This window comes from Gopherus evgoodei, chromosome 17 (assembly GCF_007399415.2).
Source record: "Gopherus evgoodei ecotype Sinaloan lineage chromosome 17, rGopEvg1_v1.p, whole genome shotgun sequence".
NCBI lineage: Eukaryota > Metazoa > Chordata > Testudines > Testudinidae > Gopherus > Gopherus evgoodei.
This window is the reverse complement of record NC_044338.1, coordinates 10,269,724-10,291,773: the sequence shown is the minus strand read 5'-3', so window position 1 is coordinate 10,291,773 and position 22,050 is coordinate 10,269,724. Positions and strand designations below refer to the sequence as shown.

Here is a 22,050-nt window from a genome sequence, read left to right as displayed (position 1 = left end):
ATCATACTTCATTCTAAAACAAGATGGGGAAGGGAGTTACAATGGAGCTCAAAGTTAGCCTTTTAATAAAACTGTGGTTGCAAACTTAACTATATAGAGGCCAATGCTTCATCCTAATACTTAATGCCAGAACCAGAACCTGTTCTTCCAACACATAGGCCTCTAACATTCGAGAAAGGAGGATTTCTTAACTGGAACCTATGGAAATACCAATATATTCTAAGATGCAATGCAATAAGCCAATAAAGCGCACCTGTTAGAAGCAGGATTGGATTTCAAAATATCTACAACAAAAATCATTAATAGATTAAGGAGATTTAACTACATGGAAAGTTCAAACAGGCAATAAGCTGTTTATAATTTAAGGGAACCAAACTTTCAAATCAGGATACCTTTGTGTCTCCCCGATCCGAACAGTTTCTTTCCTTGAAAGTGGATGAGTTTTCTAAATTTTCCTTTGCCTTTGGGCCAAAACAGTTTTCCAAATGGAAGTTAAGTGCATCATATTATAAGCAGCTTCTACTATGCAAAGGCTATTACTTCTCCTAACACAATAATTCAGACCTCTGCAGTTCATGTCTAATAATAACTTCTCAAATAAGAATTTAAATATTCAACTTACATAAATGTATTCAAGGACTATTCACACGCATAACATTTAACAATAGCAAAAATAATCATTGACAAACAAGACAAGGCCCTGAGTTCAAAAAAATACAAATGTATAGTACAGCTGGATGCAAGTTAGATTGCATAGGCCTTGAGGAAAAGATAGTTTTGAAAGTGAAGCAAGGCAATCAGCAAAAATTGACTGAATGGCTGTTCTAGGTATAAAAAAGGTAACATGGAAGGCACAAAGTTGAGAGTAGGCAATAAAGACTAAAATTTTTCAAAAGATTATTGGGTGGGGCATAGTAAGCAGTGTAGAAAGAAATGTCGTCAGATTTGTAGGCAGGAGAGACCTTGCATAGAGCTATACAAGTGAGTATTAGCTGCTACTTCCTTCAGAGAATGGAAAATGAACAGGTTATTCCTGTACTAAAGGCACTTAAGAAGATGCATTTCATCTTTCCAAGGAGGAAAGTCAACCAAAGTTATAAGGAAGAAAGTATTCTCATAGATTTGGCTTTCTTCCTATTCTGGAGACATCTTACAGGACAGATGTTTTGTTAGTAAGCATAAACCTTTCCTGATCTGCAAAATCAGTTTCTCTAGTAAATCAAATATTATCTTTTAAAAACAACTGCCCTGTAATAGATATTTAAATTTTATGTTAATTTGGCAAATAAGTTTAGTCTATACTCACCTAATACCAGAGACTAAACCCCAAAATGAAAACAATACAAGCACCACACAAAAAAAAGATTCAGACAATTTATCAGAGAATCACCCTAAATTCAATGCTATACTTTCTGTGGTCAAGATTGGAGCTGGGTGGGAACACTTCATTAGAAGAGAGTACCTCTAGAGAGAATAAGAAGCCCTTCCTAGATGTCTACCAGTTGATCCCTACGGTGGTTCTCAAACCTCTTTGTTCTAAAGCTTTTTCTATTCATCTTTAAACCTAACTACCAATATTACCCATGGTGCTGAAGGTTTTAGTTCTATGAGAATGCTACACAAAGCAACACATTTGTACAAGAGCTTTAAAAATCTTTGCACATCACTTCATATAACTGCATCACTCAGCTTCAAGTCCGGCATTCCCTACACCTTATAAAATGACCCTGCTAGGGCACTGGAGGTGTGGGGAATACATCAAGTTATATGAATGAACAAACAGAGCACCACACCACAATATAAGAATTCAGAATGTTTACACAGAAGAGGAATTGAAAAAAAAATGATAATCTTTAGTTTATACTTATTTAATGAAATTAAGTCAACAACTGAAAAATCAAAGTCAACATATGAAAAAGGATAATCAGACAACATAATCCTTGCTTTGTAACAGTGACTGGTCACTTTTTACTGCCAGACTAATCAATATCCACCCTGCAGAAAAATAAACCACAAAACAGAATACTAGATTCCTTTAATTTCAGAAGGTTCCTGCACCACTATACTCTTCCTAAAGAAGAGACTTCATTGTTACAGCATTTAGCATTCCCACACCTCAGCAAAATGCAAGCAAAGAAAAAAAAATGCTATGAAAGGGTAATCTAGCCATTTCGCAGCTTCTGCCTCCTTACTCCACCCAGTCTCTTCTCTGCTCAATGGCTGCACCCAGCATCCATAAACATGGTCAAATCAAAAGAAAGCACAAAAACAATAGCCCTAAAAACAAATCAGATATCAGCAACAAAACCTTTTGTTAAAGGCATATTTTCTTTTTGTTTATCTCCTTAGTATATTTTCCTGTTTTTCAGAGACACTTTAAAGGCAAATGATACATTTTGGTAGGAGACCCTCCCTCTTCTGAAAGCCAGTTGAATATGAAACGATTGTGCAGCAAATGATAAGTCATTGTGAACGGATTCTTCTCCCCACCTCATAAAACTAAAATGTGCAAGTAACATTTTGCCATAATATACACCCTGACACCCCCGCCCCCGCACACACACAGATGATTCAATCAGGTTAATAAATCTAAACAGATCACTTACAATTATTTTGCAGTCAAAGAGTTCAATAAAGGCTTTTAATATAGCTTCAGTAACCTACCACCACCCTGGCTAGGTAATTCATTATGAATTGATTTGACCTGCAACAGCCAAGCCCTGCTGCAGCATTATCAGCAGAGAAATTTTACCACAGCTACTATGGCAAAGGAGGTAGGGGTGTCCACATTATTGTTGTATCAAAGGCCAAGTACACTATCTCCTTCACCCTATATGCATAAATTTTACAGCCACAAAACTGAGCCACCCCAACTTTTTATGAAGGTAAGAGAGAAGACACCATTCTTAACCCTTCACACACACACACACACACCCCCCGGCAAATCTGCCTGCATATAGACTCCATCCCGCACAAAAGCCAATAGCAGCAGGATTTCCATCCTTTCTCCCATCCACCTATTTTTGTCCTAAAACTCATTTTAATGCCAAGTACTAGGCAGGGGTTTGACGCCGCAAAAATGAGAGAGATTATACCTCCCTCTCCCATTTCTGCTGTAGCTGGCTCTGAAGGTCTGACCCACCTCCTAGCAATGTTTTTTTTTCCTTTCTAAATCACGGCAAAGAGGTAGGGGTGAATGGGAAACTGACCCAAAATAAAAAGCTAGACCTCTCCTCTCTGGCAGCAGTCTTGGTTTTGTTGTTAGTGCTGCAGCTGGTTCCGAAGATCTGGGCCACCTAACAAATCTCAAAGGGAACAAGGGAAGGAAAAAACAAAACTAGATCCTCTAAGGGGTTTTTATTTTAGGGAGGGGGGGGAAGGGAAAGGGAAGGAGAGTTTATATAACACACACTACCCTCAATTTTTTTTTTTTTTTTTTTTTACTACCAGTCTCCTGTCTGGCCCATCATCTCCGTCTTCTCCTCGCTGGTTTCTTGCTAAGTCATTAGGGGAAGGGGAAAACTAGAGGCCTGAAGAGGCGGGGGGGTGGGGCAAGAGACCCCAGAGAGATGGGGCTGGAGCCCACCCAGAAGGGGCACGTCTCTCCCCCACCCCTTGTCTGGCCCACCCCCACCTTGGCCTATTTTCTTGTTAAATCACCGCGGGGAGGGGGTGAAACCCAGTGACGGGGGGGGTCACCCCCCTCGCGCCCCCAGTGCTGCGGAGAAGGGGAGGGAGCTCCCCTCTTATCCTCCCACTTCGCCCTGCCCCCCCTCCCTCCTCACCACCAACGGGCGCGGCAGCCATTTTGAGAGCCGAGCTGGAGAGAAGCAGGGAGGGGGCAGGGGAGGAGGGAGGCGCACGGACCGCAGGGCCTGGCTCGCACCGCCGCTCCCGGATGGGGGGGGTGCTGGGGGCGGAGAGGGGCTCTCCCCCGGACACGGCCTTACCCGCGCCGCCGCCGCCGCCGCCGCCGCTTCTCCTCGGTCCCTGAGGCCGGTGCCGCCCGTCGCTCCCATTCACCGACGCCGAGCCCTGTGGAGTGGGTGGGGGTGGGGTGGCGCTACTGGGGCCGGTGGGGGTGCGGGGGAGGAGGGGGGGTCTCGGCAGGCTCCGACCGGCTCTCGCCGCCGCCGCTCCGGCTCCTCGGTCTGTCAGTAGCGCCCCGGCCGCCAGGAGGGAGGGAGGGAGCAGCTCGGCCCGCCGCACTCACTGCGCATGTGCAGGAGCGAGGGCGGGGACAGGAGCCTAGAGACCATCTTGGGAAGCTAAAGCTGAGGCTCGCCTTCCGGCATGCATCGCGCCTGCCTCGTCTCCCGGCATGCACCGCGGGCAGCCCCTTCTTCAAGCATCTTCTGGCCCAAGTCCCAGTATCTCTCCCATGTCCTTTGCCACACGCCCCATCCCCCACTTCCAGCCCACAGTCGACCCCCACGTCCTATTCTCCAGCAGCCCCCCATACCCTTTCCCCCAGTATGTCCTCTCTGCCAGCCCCACAAACACCATACCGCAGCACATCCCCGCTCACCCCATCCTCCAGCATCTACCAGTCCCACACACCCATCCCCCAGCAAATCCATTCCCAGCCCCACACACCCCATCCTCCAGCATCCCACACACCCTATCCTCCAGTATCTACCAGCCCCAAACACCTTCATTCCCAGACCCACAAACCTCCATATCACTCCATTTCTCTCTCCACACCACACACTGCATTTCTCAGCATATCCAACTCCCAGCCCCACAGAACACCTGTCCCTTGCACAAAAGAGAGAGTCCTCTCCAACTGACAACCCTATCTTGTGACATTCCACACAACTCTTCCGGGCCATGCCCACTCTCAGCACCATCTCCCACATATCAGAAAGTGACTGCTCTCCAGTGTCTAGTTAAGTGCATATTTTCAAGTAGACTGCCACAGATGGATGTGCAAAATCTCAGTTTGTGTGCAAATGTAACAACAGATTTGCATCTAGCCATAGGCTCATGCATTTGTTTATGTTTACTTACTTATTTGGATTGAAATTCAGCATAATCAAATGCCTAGCTGAAACTCTAGGTACCCTTGACAGTAATTATAAATACAACATGAAAATAATTAGGAAGGTCAAACTGGAGCATGAGTCACTACATAACAATTATTAGTCTGCATGAATATTACAGATCAGAACCTTCCATTTCTCGCATTATCATTAAGTCAGCCGCAGTTCTGCCAGAAATCCACTCAGAGAAATGGGCTTTGGAGCAAGCCTGGAAGAGCAACAGAGTTGAGCTATTTTGGACCCAAAAGGGGAATGTATTCCAAAGCTGAGGAACTCGAGAATGCCCAACCAGCAGCTCCCTCCTTTTTGTATTGAGGGGCTCCAGCTCAGATGCCTCTACTGATCTCAACTCCAGCACTATGGCACGTAAAAAGAAGTATCTCAGGTAGGAAAATCCTAGATCATTTAGGGCCTTATAGGTCAAAATCAATACCTTATATTTCACTTTGAATCCAAGAGGCAGCTAGTGCAGATGCCAGAGCAGTGGTGTCATGGAGCTTGCATGGTGAATGTCAAATAATATGCTCATAAAGTAGTCACACATTTTTGTGCACTCATGTATACTTCCCAAGGGACAAAAAATCAGGCAGACTCACAAAATCTTATTAGAAAAATGTATTCAAATTGGATTGAATATGAACCCTGTAGAGTGAATACTGGTTCAAGGACAATAAACACAAGGTAATGATAAATAGCATTGTATTAAGTTGTGGGGAGGATTCCAGTGGGGGTATTGCAGGGATCAGTTTGAGGTTCAATGTTATTTTTTATTAACCTTTTAATTAATGATCTGGAATATGTAGTTAAAATCATGTTAATATTTGCAAATTATGCTAAACTGAGAAGAGTTGCAAATACTTGTGAAGAGACAAATATTAAAAAGGGACATGAAGAGGGTAGCAATATAGGAAGAGGGTAATATAATTAAATCCACCATGGAAAATATGTCTTAAATAGAACAAATTTCTAATAGGTGTGGAGAAAAACAATTTGACACATACACTAAAGGGGAAGAAATCTGGGAAACAGTAGTACTAAAAGAAAGTCATAGACTCCAGGACTGGAAGGGACCTCGAGAGGTCATCGAGTCCAGTCCCTTGCCCTCATGGCAGGACCAAATATTATCTAGACCATCCCTAATAGCCATTTATCTAACCTACTCTTAAATATCTCCAGAGATGGAGATTCCACAACTTCCCTAGGCAATCTATTCCAGTGTTTAACTACCCTGACAGTTAGGAACTTTTTCCTAATGTCCAACCTAAATCTCCCTTGCTGCAGTTTAAGCTAAGGAGTGGTAGTAGCAGTCAGCTAGATGTGAGTTTGCAATGTGGTATGGCAATATCTTCATTGCAGGTAGCTGCTGTGTGGAAAAAATCCCTAGAGCTAAGTCATCACTGTTCCTTTCTGGTGGGTGTTACATTTGGTCTCACCACAAGGAGATGGATTGGCACGGTATGTTAATTCTGGCTTGTGCGAAATATGCTGCTGAATCAGCAGTATTTTAACAAACGAACTTGCCCTCAGGACCTAAGGTTACTAGCTCTGAAAGAAGCATGTACATCATTCATGACCCTTACCTCCTTTTGATTTGAGATCTAGCGACTTGGCAAGTCTCAGCACATCCTGCAGAGATACACTCATACCACCCTAGAGCAATATGAGAGAGTAATAATATTTGTCTGTGGTTTTATTGTAGCCATGTGGGTCCCAGGATATGAGAAAAACAGGATAGGTGAGGTAATATCTTTTATTAAACCAACTTCTGTTGGTAGACAATCTGTCTGATCTTGTATTTAGCTTGGCCATTCTGGTTACCTTCTCCAGATCTGAGGAAGAGCTCTGTGACTTTAAAAAGCTTGTCCCTTCCACCAACAGAAGTTGGTTCAATAAAAGATATTACTTCACCTACTTTGTCTCTCTCAGTAATAAAACTTGACACTTAAATAGCGTCTTTCAGCCAAACATCTCAAAGTCCTTCACAAAAACTAGTTAATTAAGTTGCACTACATGCCTGTGAAGTAGGTAAGTGTTGATAGCTATGTTTCATGGAGGTAAACTGAGGCACAGAGAGATTTGTGTGCCTTGTCCACTAGTTTCCTGCAAGTAAGTAGCAGAAGTGGGCATAAAATCCATAAAAGGTAAGACCCAGTCCCCTGCTCTGCCCATTTACAACACTCCTTTCTCAGGATTTATACCCCAACAGCCAAATTCTGCCCTCAGTTACACCCATGCAATCCCCATTGACCTCACTGACTTGCCTGAGTGCCAGTGACAACAGACTCTAACACAGGTGCTTAAAAACATATCTTGTGTGGGGTAAATGACAAAGCTGAACTGGTAATAGACAGAATCAGTGCAACCACTTGCTTATAATACATCAAGCTGAAAAGCAGAAGGAATCTTGTTATTACAGGAAATGTTATAGAGAGATGAAATCACCCCTGGTGTTCGCCAGCATAACTCCATAGTCCCACCCATTTTACACCAGGCCTGAATTTGATCCATAATGTTTTCTAAATTATTGGTGCCCAGTACATACATAAATATTATTTTTCTATATTTTTAGTTGTAAAGTATACATTTTAAGAGGATTAAAGGCACACTGCCATTTTCACAATCACACTTCTGTTTGAATATTTTTATCCAGTTTTATGGCAAGTAACAATATAAGACTTCGACACAAGTAACTGGAATTAGAAAAAAAAACCTCTGGTTTTTCGGTTTGTTTACTTTGGGCATTTGATAGTACTTTGTGCATAGTCAATTTCATGTTTCCCTGTGTATCATCAGTTAGTCACTTTCCTCTTTCACTTTTTTGGGCTTTCACATAGCAGTAGGAAAGAGAAAACAATATAAAAACAAATAATGAAATGTGATTATAAAACTGCTAAAATAATAGCGTCACTTGGAGTAAGTGTAGAATACAAAGCTTTTAACTTTTTTTTTTAATTGAGTAGTTGCAAACTGAGAGTCCCTTTTAAGTTCTGAAACCCCTTGTACTTTATACCCAGAGCAGCTGATATGACAACTATTTCCAAAGGCAATTCTAGGGATCCACAATGTACCAAAAGTGTAAAGTCATTCACTATGACAGCTATGAATACTAGAACTAACAATGAGCTAGATGGTATGATGGTTAGTACTGGCTTTATATTGAGGAGACGAGTTCAAATCCTAAGTTAAAGGGAAAGCAGTTTTGTGGGTCTGATCCTGTGCTCTATTTCTGTTCATCACAAAGGTACATTGTTATTATTGTACAGTTCTGCATAACTCACTATTCTTGCATTCAGGAGAGCCAGGCTAGCACACATATTACAGGTCAGGTTCGAGATGCGAAAGCCAAGTTGGGTTTAATTAGTACTTGCTTTTGCTGTGTTTAGCTCAGGTCTCTACTATGAATCACTCATTTGCTCAAAACTAAATGCATTCATAGGCTAAAACAAAATTTAAAAAACTACAACTAAGGTACAACCATTCAAATAGCTCCTTTCGGGCGTACTCCTGCTGCCACGTGGAGCCTCATTGAGTACCATGGAGCTCTGTGTGGATCTAATCGCAGGATTGGGGCTTAATGTTAAAGTATATTGATTTCAATGTTGAAAGGGGCAGTGTCTGTTAAAAATAACGTATCACAACGAGTTTCCTTACTTCTGTTAGTTATAACACCTGAGACTATTAACACTAACAAGCTTTTAGACCAATTTAATTATTCTAAATTTCCCAGTATGCATTTTTCATTTAATTTTCACTATTTACACCGTTGACTTTTTGTATTTCACTCATCTTGTGCAGTGAAAACAGATCAGTCATTTTTTTTATTTGATTTTAATTTATGCTAAGGTCCCCTTACACTGCGTTGCAGAAACGTCTTAAAGTGGGTGCAAACGTAATTTATACCTATTTTAAGGGAACCTTTGTACTGCTAGAAGAGTGTAAAAAAGAATGTTTATTTTGCTTCTAGTCACTTCTACTTTCATGTTCTCATGCACTAGCAAGATGCTGCAAAGTTTGGATTTCAGACAGTGAAGGGAATGTTGATATCCAGAAAGAAAATATCTACATTGTTTGTTTGTATTTGTTTTTAATTTATGGAAATAGTGTATATTTGTTTTTGTAAAACATTTTCACTGTAACTAAACTTAAATTTTCAGCCTAAGCTACATGACATTCCTCTTCTACATCCAGGATTTCTACTGCAGCTACATGGTAGCAGGTAGATTGTGGCAGCATCTGTGAAGTCCTGTGCCTTAACTCTAGGCATCCTGTATTTTAAGGAAAGCATTTGCCCACAAATCTAGACTATGTGGGTCAAGTTCAGACCTGATATAAACTGATGCAACTCCACGACTGACTACAGTCAAGTTACACCTACTAATATTAGGCCTGAATTTTACCCTATATCTATACTCCCACTTCTTCTCTCTCTTTACTACCCCAATACCATAGTATCTGAGCACCGTGCAAAGAAAACAATATTTTTTCAGGGAAATCTTGAACATGGTATCTTCCACTCAAAACATACCTTCCTCCTTCTCCTTCCCAAGCAGTTCTCTCTAAGGTACAGGTTCATGATATTCCAAAAACTAGCCAACCAAGATAACTTGTTTTGAGGGAAAATTTCCCAACCTTTTTTCATGGCCAATGAAAAAAAAAGTCACACTGCAAACTCTGAGTCTTAGCAGACATGGAGCAATATCTCATTGTAACCTCTTAAAACACTAACCATTATCTGATATCATGTTTTTCATATTTAAATATTCTAAGTAAATCTTAATGTTTATTTTATATTACAAGTCCAAGGGTCATTGGCTCACATTCTAGTGGCATAAGGACAGACTTTTAGAAGTTGCACAGGCCCAGGTCCTCAAAAGATTCATTGAAGTAAGGAGCTTAAATACCTTTGAGGATCTGGGCCTAAGAGACTTGTTCATGGTCATAGAGAGAGTCAGCACAAGAGCCAAGAAATGGACCGTGGAATTCTAAGCATTCCTGTCTCCTAAATTTGTCCTTCATATCTCTCTAAAAGTGACATTGTTTGTGACACTCATATCATCAGATAGTGGGAACCAGTTTTTTCATCCTATGTGATCTTTTAGGATGTCAGCTCAAGAAACTGGAGTTAGCTTTCTTTAAAGCACCATCTACATTTATATTCCTATGGAAACCCTTAATAGATAGACTCCACACTGATATTAAATTAGAAGCCCAAGTGTATCAAGTTCAGTGGGTGTGGTCACAATTAGCTAAACACTTGACTTTCTGTGACAAATGGCTCCTACTCCTTTATATTGGATGATAATCCATTAATGGCCCCTCGGTAACAAACCAGGGCTCCCTGCTGTCCAGAAAGTGATATAATCATGTTAATAATACAAAGAACTGATACAATCAGGCTTGCCTGGAAGGATTGTTTGTCCCAGCAAGTGTATTCAGTAAGAAAGACTAGTAACGGGAACATACCAGGAGTGAATAATTGGAACTTCACTTTAAGGTTAACTTTACACAGTAAAAAAATTAATGATTTTTTAAATACAGAGCAAGACACTAAACAGAATTTAAACCACAAGCCCGTAAGAGAAGGGATTCTCTGGATATGCTACATACAGATATAAAAGTCATATATATACTTGGCATGATAAAAATTGCGTGGGGATCTTTAAATAATGTTTTTCAAATAAAATACTGTAAACAACTATTTTGTAGGAAAACATTAATATCCTTTCTTTGATTATTTAAAATATAGCTAATCTGTAAGGATGCATTTCAGTATTACTTTAAAAACTGCCATGAGGCACAGATGCCTATAGAGTACAAAGTTAGTTCCATTTTACAAACCATAAAGACTTTTTCTGACAGTGTTTTAAGGATCAAACAAGTCTCTTTGGGCTGAACTTCAGAATGTCACCAACAAAATGGAGGTTTTTTTCCAATGACAGTATCGTATTTGCTATGGCCACCACTTGATCTCATTGTTAAATCGGATCTGCCCATTACATTAATTGCAACCTGTGTTCAGGCACTTTGAAGAAAGAGAGATTGAAATTTAGGATTAGAACTAATGCTGTAAATCAAAAGCATATATATATATATATATATAGTTTTGTTTGGAAAGAATATTGGAATTAAAATGGTGAACCTGGTTTAGAATTTTTGAGAACTATAACTCTCTATCAAATATTGTTTGAGGTACACATCCAATAATATTTTACCCTTTTAGCTAAGAATCTCAAGGCAATTACAAACATGGATTAAGCCTCTTGAAACCCTTATGAGATAGATATTGTTATCCCCACTTTACAGATGAGGAATCTGAGACACAGAAAGATTGTGACTTTTCCAAAGTAAAAGTAGGCAGCAGAGTTGGACATGTCCTGACTTCCAGTCATGTGTTCTAATAATAAATCACACTTCTCTGTTAATAATGGGATACTAAAACTACTCCGCTTTATCTTCCTTGTAATTTTCATCATTTAATCTTGGTCTGAAACAAACTCCCAAATCAAAACACCATCTAACTTTGGAACTAGATTAAAACCTTTCATTTGGTCCCTAAATGCCAAAACATGATCTCAGATTAGAATACCCTCAAATTCTGAGTAGATATCAAGATCCAAATGTTGTGACTAGGGCCCCTCTGTTGTAATTTGTCTTCATACTGTTCCTAAAGTAAATGTTTACAGGTTACACAGCCATGCTTCAGAATGATCTCTTCCTCATTGTATTTTATACCTTTCCAGACATGCATAGCCTTATCTGTTACATTGTAGGTGTGTTTTTATATATTTTTAAATTATTGCAGCAAAATAATTTGTGGTTAAAGATCTAGCTTTAGATTTACAATAAGATCGAAGGAAATACATATCTATATAGATAGATAGATTATAGATAGATAATCTATGTATTCCCTTCAATCTTATTGTAAATCTAAACTGTAATCTATATATATAATCTATAATCTATTGTAATCTATCTATCTATATATGTAGGTACTCATTTTGCTAAATTACAAAAGTAACCTTGCACATTGAAAGTGCCTTCCACTGGTCCTTAATGTATATTTTCTAATTGTTATGTATGAACAAAAGTTGTGGTGGTTATTATACTAGCTTATGTATGTGCATGACAAAGCAGTTGTATTGGGGTATGCAACAAAATATAATGGCTAAAATATTTGTTGCTATCGAAGATGTTGGCTTTGAATGGTCACTTTACCTATTCAGGTCCCTAAGTGAGTGTTATCCACATTTTGCCTGTATTGACTTGGTCTCTCACATATTTGGTGCCCTCTTTTATTTTGGTAAATTATTTACATTATAAATGCTGCATCAGTAGATGAAGGTTTGGGAAATTCTGTTCTTGCTAAAGAAGTCAATTCTGCATCATATGAAGCCTCCTGCATTAGTCACTTTTGGTCTTTCCCCACGTTTATGTTTGGGCAGAGTTTGGAGATCTCTGATAAATACCCTGGTATTTCAATATCATAGAAACTTATAGGAAACTCAGAAGTTATTTTTATCAGAAATATTATTTAGGATTAGGGTAGGATTGCATCTAGTGGTTAGAAAAGTGGGCTGGAACTCAAGACTTCTGGGTTTTCTTCTGGCTTCTGTCACTGATTTTGTTTGCATTTGGGGAAATTTCTTAAATTCTCTGTTCTTCAGTTTACATATCTTTAAAATGGGTATTAAAAATCTAGTAAGGGCTATTATTACACATACTGTCATAGGGTGACTGGCTCTTTAAGGGGAGCTGGGCATAGCTTCATCTGTAACAGATCAGCTACCTCTCAGGTGAGACTGATCAACTAAGGATCAGATGATTATAAAAGCCAGCAAGTAGGTTAGTTGAAGTAGAGTGCTGCTGGGAGCATGCAGGCTCTGATAGGAAGCTGCGGAGTCAAGAGAAAGGACTGGGTTTAGCTCTTGGATTTATGTTGACTGTTTATTCTGAGGTTTTGTTGAAGATTGTTGATGTCATCAATGAATGAAGCCCTGAGAAAAAGAATCGGCGTGGCTTTAGGCATGGCACCAATCCTTCATGGGTTGGGAAGACAGGTCAGTAGCCTAAACTTGGTGGAGAATGCGGGCAGACACTTGGCCCCTGGAACTGAAAGGAAATTGAGGTAGCAAAAGAATAAACAGCTATGGAAACAGCTATAGAAACAGAAGTGATAGCTGGCAAGGTTTATCTGATGGAACCCTCTCTTGCTTTTTTTACTGTGAAGAAATCAGATGGAGGAGATTGCCTGCCTGTTGGTGACAGAACAGTAACTGACCTCCGTACTTCTCCTGGGTGGATAAAATCAGCTTGAGGCCCAATGCCAGTAACAAAAGTGGTTTCTGAAGTACCTTGAAAAGTGAGCTCCAGGGAGTCTTACTGGTCCTTGAGAGGGTAGCTCAGGTAGGCCTGACCCTGGGTTGGTGAAGTTGGACCTAGAAGATGACCTGTGAGGCGTTCGTCCATACCTTTGTGTAAGTGGCCTGTGCTGCTACTTGGCAGGAGTCAACTTGGATGGCCAGAGTGGCATAATTTCTGTCTTGAGAGGCAGAGGCAACATAATAAGCCTTGAACAACAAGTGGTATAGCTCATATCATGAGGTAACAGCAGCCAGACTGAGACTGACTCTGAAGGAATGTTGTCACTGGTTTTGGGTTAAATTGTTTCCACAGGAAGTACACCCATGTGTAAGTGGTGTAATTGTCGTGGCTTTGAAGATAAATTCCAAGGATTGTGAATTCCTGCAAAACGCACTGGAAGAACCTTTAACATTAAATTTTATGGGGGGAAAAATGGGACATTTTGCATAGCTCGAAGAGTAAGCCCTGCTTTAAACCACAGGAGAAGCCCCTAATTATTGGTGAGTGAGAAGATGAGGAAATCCTCATTTTATGTGATATATGTTGGTGACAAAGGTAATGACACAGGTAGACATGCCCATTGACTCATTAAATTGAATACTGAGACATTGCTAGACCTTAATTTTCCCTGTGTCATACATGGACAGCTAGTTATGACAATATTTGTGTCACTATAATTTATTCCCTATCTAGAGCTAGGTGAATATTAATCCCATAGACCAGGTCCATGTAGACATCTCTGAGCAGACTCTGACGTCTCTGTATTATTTCACCATACTGAGGTGAATACACCACAGTGGGTGGGGTGACAATTTTGTCTCATGCCAACACCCATTTCTGTGGTGCATCTGCCAGAGGAAGCATACATTTGCTATTCTCTGTTCTGCTGAGTCTCCTCCAGTAAGGGGCACCAGCAGCAGGGACTAATATATGCTTTCAAGCAGGACACAATGTAGCAGTTAGAGAGACAGAGGCTTTCCAAAAGATAACATTTATGAATATTTTAAAGATACCAAGAGTGGCCTTCCTGAAAACAAGAGCATCGCTTTACAACAAAACCATTATGTCCCAACTATTGACAAAGAGATGTTATAGGGTAAAAATTGTTGGCCATAATTAAAAAGCATGGGAAAATGAAGTGGAAAAGATGAATGATGGTCTTGTTGCTAAGCCACAGTACTCAGTGAGCTTTGTAGCACAATGGAGGATTGGCAAATCCAGATTCTAGCAAACTAAGAATGAGTTCCAACACTGAGGACCTGCAAATGGACCCAGTGTTGTGCAGTCTTTACCCAGCCTAGTGGAATTTTTGACTGAAGTGAGCTCATTTTCAAGTTCATAAAGAATGACAATCACATTACTTCAATCTTTTTCATTTTGGTACAAATATTTCATAGCCCTCTGTTCCACAGTGGTTATAGCCAAAGCTAGTGAGCCCTTGCTGTGTCATAAATGGCTCATGCAAACAAGAGTGTATTTCTTTCTTTCTTTGCCTTGATTGAACAGCTTGCATTTTGTGGCTAGGATCTTCTGGTTATTTTTTTTTTTTTAGATCACGTGGTGATTCAGAATCTGCAAATTGTCTTTAAAGCTAAAGGACAAAGGTCCAGCTACAAATAGTGTTTCATTAGCTCATCAGTCCTATTTTATTGTTCTTGCACGAACAAAGGACTTTATATAAACTTCGCTGCTCACCTTTGAAGTACAACTTTATCTAGCATCTGTAAATCTGGCTCATATGGTGAGTCACCATTCTTCTGCTGTCTCCTTTGTACTTTGGTGATGTGGTAAGCTCTTTTCTTCTACGTTGCAGAGTTCAGCCTCCTTTGGCACCAGTTCTATGGAATGTCATTCCTACAAATGTTGGAAGTATGTATTTATTGGTGACACTGTGAATTCTGGAAGCAAACATAGTGTCCTTGATGAAGCTTTTCATGTTTAGTATGAACTGTGGACATTTATTTCCATACATTAAGAAATTCACTTAGTACATTCAGACATCTATCTACAGTTCTTACAAGGACCTAAAATGAGATAATATATACTATTTAAATAAGTTGCTGGTGGAAGTTCTCTTTCAATTATGCTTATAAGAGCACTGTCAATTAATTTTAGGCCAAAACATAAACTTGTCAAAAAATGAGGGGAAAGGTGAGGGCATAGAATATCTAACATGAATAAAAATGTTCATTTAACATTTCTACTAGCTGTGGGTATGACCTATGATGGGGTATACTTGTGCTAGTTGTGCTTATTTTGCATGTTACATCATAGTACATATTAGTATCCAGATTTATATAATTTTTGTGTGTTTTTGTACCTTTCTGCTTCCTAATTTAAGAGCCCATGTACTTACCTCAGAGAAATAGTCTCAGTAAAATCAAGTTCAGTATGTTTCAGCCATACAATTTTGCTGCCATCTCTGGCTTTGCTGAGGAAATTGGTGGTGCTCAACTTGGTTGCAAGAAGCAAATATATCATGAACTTTCAACTGACATGTGGGATGACTAGATCAGTTTAGTAGGTAAAATATTTTTCAGTGGACTACCAGACCAATCCAAAAACCATCATAGGGACAAAAACAATGTATCTTATATTTAACCATTCCTTGCAACAGCATACCTGCCAATATCCTCCAGCAGAAAAAAGTAGACTTCTGATTTACCTGCACATTCATTTATTTCCATATATTAAGGCACTGTCCATTAGAAGCTCTGGTCTTCCCATTTTAAGGCAATGCTATAACAAACTCCAGTGTAGGGAGATAACTGCATGTGTTTGTGAGAAGACTGCAGTGTTCGACAGGTGCCATATACAGTCCGTAATTCCAATATATAAGTAAAAATGAAAATCTTCCATTGCATATTTCCAAAATTATTCCTACTGCCTTTGCACTTTTTAGTTTTATAAAATAAAGTTAACACTATCAGTGACATGCAAAGCTCTGTTAATAAAAAGTACAGTAAAATCACATATATGCACACACATATTATAAACTACACTTCTACCCCGATATAACACTGCGTTATATCGAACTTGCTTTGATCCCCTGGAGTGCGCAGCCCCCCACCCCCCACGCCGGAGCACTGATTTACCGCGTTATATCCAAATTCGTGTTATATCAGGTCGCGTTATATCAAGGTAGAGTGTAGTTAGGCTTTCAGTTGTACTTGTAAAATATATGTGCAATTATGCTGGTAATTTGGGCATGCAAATGCTATGGAGGTACTTGTAAATTAGGTAATCGTAGCCTCAAATGGCTAATTAAGGTCATTTGTGGGCACAGGTAGACCTCTATCCCGATATAACATGACCTGATAAAACATGAATTTGGATATAATGCAGTAGAGCAGTGCTCTGGGGGTCAGAGGGGGTTGCGAAGCTGTGCACTCCGGCGAATCGAAACAAGTTCAATATAACACGGTTTCACCTATAACGCAGTAAGATTTTTTGGCTCCCAAGGACAGCGTTATATCGGGGTAGAGGTGTACCTGATTTGCATAATGAAATCACTCGGTTGGGGAGCTAGCTTGTTTAAAAATCAGACACCCAATGTCTGGATAAATAATTCCATAATCCTAGCGTTATATCTCTGATCGCATGACAAGTGAAGTTCAATGTAATCTGAGCTTTCTGAATAAAAGTTAGGAAACAAGGAAGTACAAGTCTTCCTTGTATATCAGTGACATCTTTTTCAATCAAATGTACACATTTAACAAGCACATGAATTATAAATCATTTTAATCAGAAAAAAACAGGAGTCCTTGTGGCACCTTAGAGACTAACAAATTTATGTGTCATAAGCTTTCGTGGGCTAGAACCCACTTCATCAGATACATGGAGTGGAAAATACAGTAGCAAGTATATATGAATAGTACATGAAAAGATGGGAGTTACCTTACCAAGTAGGGGGGTGGTCAGTCTAACGAGACAATTCAATTAACAGTAGAATACCAAGGGGAGCAAAAATCACTTTTGTAGTGGTAATGAAGGCGGCCCATTTCAAAAAGTTGACAAGAAGGTGTGAGTAACAGTAGGGGGAAAATTAGTATGGGAAAATTAGTTTTTACACAGCAGCTTGGCCAGCTTGTTATAAACAGTGATGTAAGGATGCCTCATTAATTGTTTGTCATAAGAAGGAAGGTACTGTAACATTTACTAGTATGGGAGTAAAAAGTTTTGGAGGCAAATAATCCAAAGCATGTTAGCGTGAGGTCATAGTATTAAAGGAGGGGAAAGCACAGGCTAATATCACAGCATTCTTAATCCATAGTTATCCCAGATTTGGATTGACGTGCCTTCTGGGTTGTTTCTCCCTTGCCCACACCTTTTTTTTTATTTTAAAAAAGGTTCTTTTCATATTCTACTATTGACCTTTGGTCACAGTGATTTCCCCTTTAATAGGTCCAGGTTTAAAAGGAGACAGATACATTTTTCTGTTGAATATAGCTTTCTGTTGAATGAGTCTAAGACATCATTAAAAATACAGTGGATGTGTTGCATATTTTTTCATTCTTTAACTCACACTGCTAATTATGGTAACTCATAATGTGTGTGTATTGCTACTGCAGCTGCCATCCAGAGTCCCTTGTAAATCAATTTCAGTGGGTTCCTTTCCTAGAAATAATAAAACAATGCAGGTGAAATTAAATGAAAATGCTTCCGTTGTATGTAATTATTATTCAGAAAAGGATAGTATAAAAATATTTGCTTTTCAATTCCAACACATTGCATTCACTCTGATATTAAAAGTTATGTTATTTTTAATAATTTTTATTATCTTTTATTTTATTGTTCATATGCCTTAGGAATCTGAAATCTGCTGTCAAACTGAAATTTTCTTTCCTCCAATAGACTTTCAGCATACACACTGATTTGTTATTGCAGGGTTGCAGAACCTGGCTATTAGCAATCATGTTTTAAAGCCGGGGACCGTTATGCTAGACACTCTACTAACACAGAGGTGAACATGGTCCTTGCCCTGAAGAGATTACAATCTTCTAGTCATTCCCTGTGGTGCTGTGAACCCAGAGAGAACAAGGTAATGCTGGTGCAGGAGAACCAGAAAGATAAACTGACTGGAAGTGAAACTGATTAACTTAGTTCCAATGCTCTACCTGAGTGAAATGAGAAAACTGAAAACTAAATAAATACAATTCAATAATCTGACGTGTTGCTAGTAAAATGGGCAAGGATATCTTGTTTATGTAGAAATAAATTTTATTTATGGAACAATGTTGCGTAAAGTTTAAACTATATCCACTGTTGCAGTATAGTAGACCTGTAGACAATAATCAACTTTTCAGAATTGCTATATATATCCTTGACATAACTGTCTTTCTTACTCTTCTCAGAAGCAGCACAGGGCTTAGCTGGCATAAAGACTGAATTGCTTCTTACCCCAGAGAAAGGTGATCTTTGCAGCTGAAGTCATTAGTAATGTAACAGGAAATTCATGTTGCAGATTCTAAGATCTTCATGTAGCCTGGTGAGTAGCCCACCTGAGTGGCAATTTCTAACCTTTCTTATCTCCTAATTTTCTCAAATACAAATATTTATTGCCTGAGAATGAGGAGAAAAGGAATGCCCTTTTCCTCATCTTGAATGTCATCTATTTTTATTTGGCAAATGCACCCACTCCTGTTGTAAAAGATTGATAGTCAATTGAAATATTAAGTATCTGCAAAATTTTGTAGAAAATAAAGGATAGCATTTTGGAAAAAATTTCCTGGAAAAACAGTATTGTAAATATCATGTTGATTTATCACTTTAAGAAAGATTTGGGGATACTTTTCAAAAGAAATGGACCTGCACTAAAGTTTTACAGCTCTGAATACCCCTGAATATAGTCCCCCTAAACATTTGTATAGTTCTCTTCTACTTCTGACATGACTGTTACAGGCCTGACTAGCAGTTGTTACAGCTGTTTAAAATATGCAGCAAGTGTTCACTTCTCTTCTATAGAGGGTGGTTGTCAACTTTTAAAAAAATGGTTCAGATTAGGCTATTTTTCCTTCTAATCAAAATGTAGTATCTATGAGAATAGTGAAGGTTACTGTCTTGTCTGCCAAGAGCTAGGTCAGGGGTTCTCAAACTAGGAGTCAGGACCTTTCAGGATCCCTCAGGGGATCGTGAGGTTATTATGTGGGGGGTCACAAGCTGTCATCCTCCACCCCATACCCCGCTTCGCCGCCAGCATTTATAATGGTGTTAAATATATTAAAAAGTGTTTTTAATTTATAAGGACGGGGTCGCACTCAGAGGCTTTCTATGTGAAAGGGGTCACCAGTACAAAAGTTTGAGAATCACTGAGCAAGGTGCTTCACAATATGTTATGATCCACAAACATAGGACATGCCAAGCACAAGCCTTATACAAATTCACACAAACACACACACCCCCTAATGAAATTATACATTTGGCACCGCTTTAAAATGAAGTTTCCTGAAAATTAAAAGGTTTATTAGTTATGCTGCTATTTGAATATCATACTACCTATAAATTACATGCTTTGGTGGAATTTGGCCATGCTTTGTAGTGTATTCAATGGACGAACAGTAGTAAGCTTAGGTAGCCTTTTTCACTCAGGTTTGAATCTCTGGAGAACAGTTCTAATTAATATAACATTGCCGATAACATGTGCTGAAGGAGGGCCTCTCTGAGACACCAACCATCATTGTACGCCCTTTTTAATCAAATGAATTGAAAGTTGTAAAGGAAGAAAAAAATCTGAATGCTTTAAGCCATTGTTTTTGCAGAAAATCTATGGAGTAAAAAATCCAGTGGGGAAGAGAAAATCGCTGGTCTCACTAATTTACCATCAGAATGATAACAGCAATGGGAATGGGGGGCTTATTACAAATACAAGGCTATGGAGGAAACTAAGTTGGCTGCCTGGGAGAAACAGAGATAGAGATAAAAAATCTTAAAGTCTATTACAGAAATGTTTCTCCTAAGGCAACAGGGGGAATTATTGGCTTATGTTTGTTGTAATTCTCTCATCCTCCAGGTACATTTTCCCAGCCTTAGATTGAACATATTAAAAAAAAAGTCTTATAGAAGAGTAAATTGAGGGAGAAAAAATAAACAAAGAAGTCTTTCTGATACATTCTTTTGAATGTGAGAATCTAGATAAAGGATTGTTTTCCTAGCCACATAAATCATCTGAGATTGTACTGAAAATGGGCTCATAACTTGAGTGGTACTGTGAAGAAAGAGAGTTGACTGACTCCCCTGATATGTTTCTTTATGGTCTAGCACTTTAAATGGATAGAAAAGGCACTTTAGACCTTCTCTAGTGAGTGAAATGATTTTACTAGACTTTCTGGTTTTACTTTTATATTTGAAGAGGTGGCAAAAGCCACTGTACCTCATGGATTCAGTAGTTCAAGGGCACAGATTATAAATGATAATGGCAAGAAAATAAACTAATTCTAATTCGTTCTAGTTCAAACCAAAATTTCTATTACTCAAATAAATAACATTAGGAAAAGGGCGCAACCCTGTTGAATACCACCAGAGAACAGGAATGCAGGATCAGATAGGTTTGGGAGTATTGTCTAGCAATTAAAATGTGAACTAGTGTAATAAATGGGATCATGGTTCCATGAGGTTCCTTTGGAGGATAGGATTAAAATTCAAAATGATCTGGACAAACTGGAGAAATGGTCTGAAGTAAATAGGATGAAATTCAATAAGGACAAATGCAAAGTACTCCACTTAGGAAGGAACAATCAGTTGTACACCTAAAAATGGGAAGTGGTTGCCTAGGAAGGAGCACTATGGAAAGGGATCTTGAGGTCATAGTGGATCACAAGCTAAATATGAGCTAACAGTGTAACACTGTTGCAAAAAAAGCAAACATCATTCTGGGATGTATTAGCAGGAGTATTGTAAGCAAGACACAAGAAGTAATTCTTCCACTCTACTCTGGGCTGGTTAGGCTTCAGCTGGAATATTGTGTCCAGTTCTGGGTGCCACATTTCAGGAAAGATGTGGACAAATTGGAGAAAGTCCAGAGAAGATCAACAAAAATGATGAAAGGTCTAGAAAACATGAACTATGAAGGAAGGTTGAAAAAATTGGGTTTGTTAAGTCTGGAGAAGAGAAGACTGAGAGGGGACTTGATAACAGTTTTGAAGTATATAAAAGGGTGTTACAAGGAGGAGTCAGAAAAAAATTGTTGCTCTTAACCTCTGAGGATAAGACAAGAAGCAGTGAGCTTAAATTGCAGCAAGGGTGGGGGGTTAGGTTGGACATTAGGAAAAATTGTCAGAGTGGTTAAGCACTGGAATAAATTGCTAACCGCGGGTTGTGGAATCTCCATCATTGGGGTTTTTTAAGAGCAGGTTGGACAAACACCTGTCAGGGATGGTAGATAATAGTTAGTCCTGCCTGGAGTGTAGGAGGACTGGACTAGATGAGGTCCCTTCACATTCTATGATTCTGTGCCTTGATCTGCTAATGTCTGTGTTACTTTGGGCAAGTCTTTTAAGCTCTTTGTACCTCACTTTCCTCACATGTAAAAAAGCTTAAATATTTAGTTCACATTTATAAAAGCACGTTTATTTCCATGCTTTGATAAACAGCACCATAGAAATTAACAAAGTGTTGAAAAGTTCTTTTAGAATTCAGTGACAAAACTTCC

The 22,050-nt window shown here is 39.2% G+C and overlaps 1 protein-coding gene across 2 annotated transcripts in view; it reads right to left on the bottom strand.

Moving 5' to 3' along the window:
• Window positions 1–4,160, bottom strand: part of PAFAH1B1 (platelet activating factor acetylhydrolase 1b regulatory subunit 1) — a 59,110-nt gene extending 54,950 nt beyond the window's left edge. Inside the window, exons 1-2 of one of the 2 annotated variants that reach the window (XM_030536514.1) lie at window positions 3,951–4,160; window positions 3,210–3,305 (exon numbers count right to left, since the gene is read on the bottom strand). The gene's annotated coding sequence lies outside the window, so the exon portion shown is untranslated. The remainder of the gene's footprint in view (window positions 1–3,209; window positions 3,306–3,950) is intronic. The other variant, XM_030536513.1, reaches the window with a different exon arrangement.
• Window positions 4,161–22,050: the final 17,890 nt, after the last annotated feature.